Raw genomic sequence first — 7,271 nt, forward strand, 5'->3', positions numbered from 1 at the left:
GGTCATGCTGACATTTTCGAGTTTTCTTCACACGTCTAATACTTAAATAGGTGCCAGTTGCCCGTAGAAAGTTTCTCGAGAGGCACTCCTTGGCAGATTGCATGTGTGTTGCGTTGTTTATTCCATCACGCCAGATTGGGATGGAGTGCATCCCAATGCGAAACTAAAAAGATGAAAATACTTTTTTATGTATCACAAATTACCGGCAATTAAAAATTTTCTGACCCAACCCATCTTGTTTATCTAATCAAGATTGGTTTGGTTTAATACGATAAATAAGGCGACGCACAAGATCAAAAGAGGTATTCCAGGAAGAACTTAAAGAAAAACTGGCCTCTATTTAAATTCTAACACTCAAATAGGGGCCATATTTCCTTAGAAAGTTTTTAGAAAATTACATACGTGAAGATCTTTGTTTGTTTGTTTATTACGTTATGGCAACGCAACACGTGGGCAATCTGCCTAGGGGGATGCCTCTCGGGAAATCTTTTTAAGGGTAACTGGCCCCGATTCGGGCGTTACAAACGTAGAGAAAACCCGGAAAACTCCGCATGGACAGCCCGTTTTGGCGAGGGACGAACCCACGACCGAACTCCTAGTGTTCAGGGAACGGAACCGCTTGGCCACTGGTGGGCCCACACGTGAAAAAAACCCAAAAACATTACGTTGCTAACTCGTCAGTCAGGCGTAAATCTCTGCCTAATTTCGCTAAAATACCTATAATGACTGCCTACTACGTTATATTTTAACGTAGCTTATATTTTAATAAGCTTATAAATATTTGATTAGCCTTGCGTTTTTATAATCAATGTAAGAAATTCTTATTACGTTCGAATTTGTGATTATTCACCGATACTCCTGTGGGCATTAAAAGCCTTCTTAATCAATCATGTATTCAGCCAGACCTACGATGGGGATGGTCAAGTGTGAAGGACGAGTCCCGAAATATCCAGGACAAATTATTTTACTATAAAATTAAAAATCACATTTTCAATTGTAAATACAAGATTTCCAAAAATGAATGACGTGATTCCGTGAGACTATTGTGTAATACAGTTGACTATTGTACTCTGGAAGATTTTGTTTTACAATCAGTGATTAAAACTGGTTATTTGTATTCGCCGTTAAGTATATGGCATAGATATATGGAAAAGCGATTTCGAGCCAAACTCTTTGAAGAATATTTGGCATAATGTTGAACTTGCATCATAGATTTTATTCCCTCTTAAGAGATAGTAAATCCCGAATTTTCATTACATACTACGTTTTTCACGAGATTTTTACAAGAATACAAATAAGGTTGGGACTTCTTATAGGTCAACCTTATCTCTTTAGATGAGTTCATTCTGCCTTCCACCTTTTTGGAAATGTAGTATTTACATTACGCGCAATATGCATAAAGCATAGTGATTAAATCTACACATAATGCTGTACAAAATCTGTTTGAGTTATTGATTATAACACAAAAACTTCTAAAGTGATTAAGGAATCTTTCACAAAAGCCATCATCGTTCATTTTCAAATCTTGTATAATAAACCGAATATTTTAACAATTCTAAACACATTTAATCTTGGTAAAAGTTCGATATAAGCCTCCCGATAGCCGAGTGGATAAAACACTTTTAGTTAGTCGCGGGTTCGCATCTCACCACCCGGAGTTTTCCAGGTTTTCGTCGAATACCTAATTATGGGCCAATTTCGTGTATAAAGAGCCTCGGGAGATATTTCCTCTTGGCAGATCGCTCAAATGTTGCGTTGCCTTATTCCATCAATCCAATTCAATTTTAAAAATAGACATGATTTATCATTGAAATTTATTATTTTTTTTTTGTTATAAAAATATGATAATATATATACATATACATAAGTAAGAAGAAAATTGAGAAATAAACAACTGCGTGCAATATATATGAATATGTAGTTATTAACCTTCCACAAATCTGAAAAATATCGTAGAGAAGTAAGCATTAGCGTGACGTCAAACAAAGTAATACACTATAAAGAAAGAATCGTAATCGACTTCCTTTTCCATTTCCTGCTGGAAATGTTTTTCAAACTTCAACACGACATCAACTTTCTTTACTTTTTTTACAAGTAAAAAATAATTCAGACGATTCGTTTTAAATATTCTCTAAATAATAGAGATTACTTGAAAAATATTCATGATTTTTAGAATTTGAATTTCGGGAAAGAATAATTAATATAATATTATAAAAATGCTCAAAACTGTAAGAAATTTAAGTGTTTTTTTTAAAGCAATTATTCTTTTTAACTTGGCAATTTTATTAGTTTCTTTTTACTTTGTGGGCATTAACAGGGCCCATTGTCATTTCGTTTCGACCCACGAGCGGTGAGGAATGGCTCCCGAATCCACGAAAATTTCCTGAGGTGTGATTGGTTTGATAAAATAAAACCACACAACACGTCAAGGGAATTCCTCCCGGGGGGACTTTCTATGGGAACCGAGTCTTATTTTACAAGAAAAGCCTGAGGCCAACACTTTAGCCAGGTGCGAACCCGTGACTTATTAGTGTCTAGGAACTGATAGGCAAAATTTCTTAGGGAGTCGCTCGCTTTGATTCGATTTCTGATCCACCAGAGCGGTAAACTGACGTCTTAACCGTTTTAGTCATTCGTCCTTCTATCTTTGTTGGTTTTCAATGATTTATTTTGATTTATTGCTTTATATTGCATCTAATATCATTAGTCGAATTGTATTATGTAATGTGAATTAAGGAAATTGTGGCATCTCTTTTTCAATTTTCTCGCAGAAATTAATTTTCATTATTAAGTCAATTGTCATAATACAAAAATTAAGTTTAATTATTGTCATTTTGAATTTACAGAAATTACTTTAAATTCTTTTCAATAATTATTTTATTATAAAAAATTTAATTTTAATTATGGAGATTGTAATTTTATTTTTAAATATTTTTTTAATAAAAATTAATTATAAATTTTCTGGGGGGCGCTTCGTTCGTCATGGCGACTAGTGAGATTTTGATTGCACCTTGTTTCGTCAGAAATTATTTTAACCATTTCCCTTTTTCTGTTTATGTCTCAACAATGTTTGGTTTAAAATTGACTCAGTTACTACCACTAATGTCCGGTATCGAGCCGAACCCAGGTCCTCTTCAAAAAACTCCAACGAAAAGAGGTAGACCACCAGCAAACCGAACTACGCGATCTTCTTTTAATACAAAATCAACTGAAAGTGAAAGCAACTTGATTACCGAGTATACTCAACCACGAAGAGTGGAATCGACTGCTCCGGTAAGTGAAAACTCTACTTTGAATCCTTCATGTGCGTCTTTAAATATGGAACTATCGGACACTACAACTGCACTTCCTTGCACGAAGCTAGTCGATTTGATTACTTCTAGTAACGAAAAAATAGAAAATCAATTTTCTTTAATCCCTAAAGAAATTATTACTATCCATAATGAAATTATAAATTTTCTATTAATTACTTTATGACCGAAATGAAATTTAATTTCCAAAATTACGCTTTCCTTTTTAATCTTTCTTATAAAAATTATGCATCATATTAACAAAATTAATCTAAAATGCTCGAGAAATCTCATAAATTTAGCAGCTTTTTTAAACATTTATTCTATATTTAAAGCGAAACTTACATTATGCTTACAGTATTTATAAAACCAACTCACCAATACCGAATGGATAAAACCACTAAAGTTCACTCCATACCAACGTGTTGGCAGCGTGTTTACTGAGATTTTTGCGTGTCAAAAACACCTAAACAGGGACCAGTTTTTCATAAAAAGTTCCCGAAAAAGTTAGACACCTCCCCTTGGCAATCGCCCATGTGTTATGTTACCTTATGAATCGAGCTAACGTGGGATCGCTCATAAAGCAACACTATTTTTATACTTTCCAGCCACCATATCCCCCTTGTAACCTGCCGTCGCATAGACCTACCCCTAAAATTACGAAACTCATATTCTCGATCAATTGTGCTAAGGAATAATATAGTACTCGATATACCGTACATTATATTACTTTATAAATAACATGTATAACGTACAAACAGTGACATAAACAATAGGGAGAGCTGACGATTTTTCTCGTTATTAGAATTCACAATTTATATACCTCTTAAGCTTTCGCCATTTTATAATAATAATATAAAACAATTTAAAAATAAAATATCATAACAGATGGCGCCACGCGCAATTTTAAACGTTTTTGCCGGAAAAGTTACGCAACTCGTTGATGGATTTTCTTAAGCATTTGCTAAAATAATTCAATAAAAATATGTTATTCGTTTAAATTGTGATTGAAATTAACCTAAATATGAATAACTACATTAACACGGAAACGAATTAAGGAGAAATTTGATGGCAATGCATTTGCAATTAAGCGAAGAGAACGTCGAACCCCCATTAAAAAAATAATTATGTCCCTCTTTAAGTGTTAATTAACTAGTTTTGTGCATAAAGCTTGTATAAAAATAATTAATTCTCGCTTACGCACTTCAAAATATTGATTACTAATTGAAGATCATTATGTTAAATGTAATTATTAGTCGTGAAATTTAGAAAGTAATTTCTTAAAAAGAAAAAGTAATTTACAGCTTCAATACAGTTCATTGCTTTGTTAATAATTACGATGCCGTAATTAAGAATTAAATTCATTTAGAAGAAGAAAAGAAGAGAAAAAAACAGCTTTTAAAATAATAAATTTTCATTATTAAATCCATTATTTTCTTCTTAAAATGAACATAAATTAAAATTGACAACACACATTAGCAATTAAGTAAAAGTGAGAAAATAAATAAAGTTTTATTATTTTAATGTTGTAAAAAAATCAATTTTTTTCAAATGTTAATGTACTTTTGAGCATTTAAATATGAAAAACTTATAATTTTTTTACATGCTGAACGATGCTTTATTATTTAGAAAGTTCAATAAATTCATTAAGTCTCATCACTTGCAGATATATTAATTATAATAATTATTACAACATATCAACCTTATGATTAAATTACATCTCGTGGAAGGATGAAATTTTGATATTTAGAGGGAGAAATTGCTTCGAAACAAACTATAATACGAATAAAATGCAGTTTTATATTCTAGAATACTTTAAACTTACTTTTACTGGCTACACCTCTATTTTAGATAGAAGATTAGTGTAATTTCCGTTAGCTTTTCAGTGTTTTATAGTTTTATTCCATCAGTTTTTATTTTTAAGTCATATTTTTATTATATTTGAAAGTTTTTTGCAACCCCTTTGGTGGTCTGGATTCATAATTTGCGCACCACTTTGTCGCGGCAGCTTAGCTTAGGCACTGGGGGTTCCGGGATCGAATTCGTGCTACGACTGCCTAGATTTTGTACAAACGTTAATGATATCCTATAGTAGAGAATCCAGAAATCTTTAGAGAGGGTGCAGAAGTGAATAATATGAATTACAAAATGTTTCACTACCTATAGTATCCAGCTCTACTAGGGAATAACTTCAGAGCTGATCCCTTCACGACTCTGCTAAAACCGGTACTTCGACTGAGAACGGGGTGGTTGCCCTCTCGGTATTCTATGTTATGTGGCGGTCACCGATCCAGTCGAAGAGGCTGTAACTGCCACCGTGATTTTTAGATGGTACCGTCAGCTTCCGATCGTTCGGTACAACGAGCCTTTCAGTTCTCAATGGTGGTGACTCCCTCTCACATTTATACTACAGCTCTAGAACACGGTTCTCAATATTTTTTGTTTATCAACTCCTTTCTAATATTTTGTTAGTCAACCGCTTTCTATACAGAAGCAAAATAATACAAAATTACAATAAGAAATAAAAAATTAACTCTTGTTTTCACACGGCTACACGACACATGGGCGATCTGCCGAGGAGATGCCTTTCGAGAGAACTTACCATGGTAAGCGTGCCCCTATTTAGATGTTACAAACGTGAAGGAAATCCAGAAAACTCAACGCGACCCGCCGATTGGAGAAGAGCGAACCCACTGATGCTGTAATGGCAACAGGATGGCATGCCTTACAGTTTTAATGGAAGCATCACGTTGTATCTGACATATATATATATAATATATTATAACGAACCAACAATAAATATTATTTTGTTCTGTATCTAATTTCAAATATTTGCAAGAATTTTTCTGACTGTAATAGTATATTAGATTAGTTTGGAATACAAATCTATTTCTTTAATTCGATAAAAATACAACCTACTTTAAGCGAAAGTAGTCAAGAAAATTAAATAATTTAGTTCGGAGACCGCTTTGATCTTATCCGATGTTTTAAGATTGAATTAGTAATTAAATTTCGTAGAAATTGAGGAAAAATACGCTCGATTACACTCAAGAAAACATTACTTCTGTCTCAGCATTTTTCAAGTTCTTAACTGTACACATTTAAAAAGAATAATAAGAGATCTGCAATGTTTTGTTTAGAAATAATAATATTTTTATTAAGAGCGTTTTGTTAATTCAAAAATTAAAATGGCTGGATTGCCAAGGCAGTTAATGCGTTAGTCTACTGCTCTAAGGAATCCGGAATCTAGTCCGTGCGACCCTAAATCCTATGGTCGGTTTATTTATGAGTGGTTGATTCCGGATATGTTGGTCCTCTTGTCTCACCACTGCGTAAGCCTATCCAAACCCACGGTGTGAGTAAAAAAGGCCCTCTTAATACCCATAGGGCAGAAAGAATTTAAAAAATACAGTCAAAAATTTAAACAAAAAATGCGTTGCTTCTCCGAAATGATACGGTAATCTGATTAATACATAAATATTTTACATACTAAACAAAATAAAATTTATGTGTCTATTTATTTATCCGTCTATGGGAGATTCCTCACTTTCACGTTATCGTATTCCACCGAGGAGGCATGAAATCATTGTTGTACTATTGGTGACAAAGTTTAACATTTAAAAAATAGATAATTACATTTACTTTCATATTATTTACATTTGTTATTCATTTAACATGCAACAAAGGCCCTCATAGTGTCCACAGGACGGTGTTTGATGTTTTATTAAGTTACAGCAACGCGACATTTGGGTGATCTGCCTAGGTGAGATACCTTCCGAGAGGTCTTTTTAAGGATAACTGGCCCCTATTCGGGCGTTACAGACGTGGAGAAAACTCAGAAAACTCCACGTGGCTAACCCGTCCTGGCCAGGCATGAACCCACGACCGAACTTCCAGTGTTCGGGTTTGGCCGCTGGTGGGCCCCCACAGGACGGAAAGAGTCAAAAGTGAAATACCCCATAATATTATCATTTGTATCGA

Source organism: Centruroides vittatus, unplaced genomic scaffold (assembly GCF_030686945.1).
Source record: "Centruroides vittatus isolate TY-2023 unplaced genomic scaffold, ASM3068694v2 contig_1381, whole genome shotgun sequence".
NCBI lineage: Eukaryota > Metazoa > Arthropoda > Arachnida > Scorpiones > Buthidae > Centruroides > Centruroides vittatus.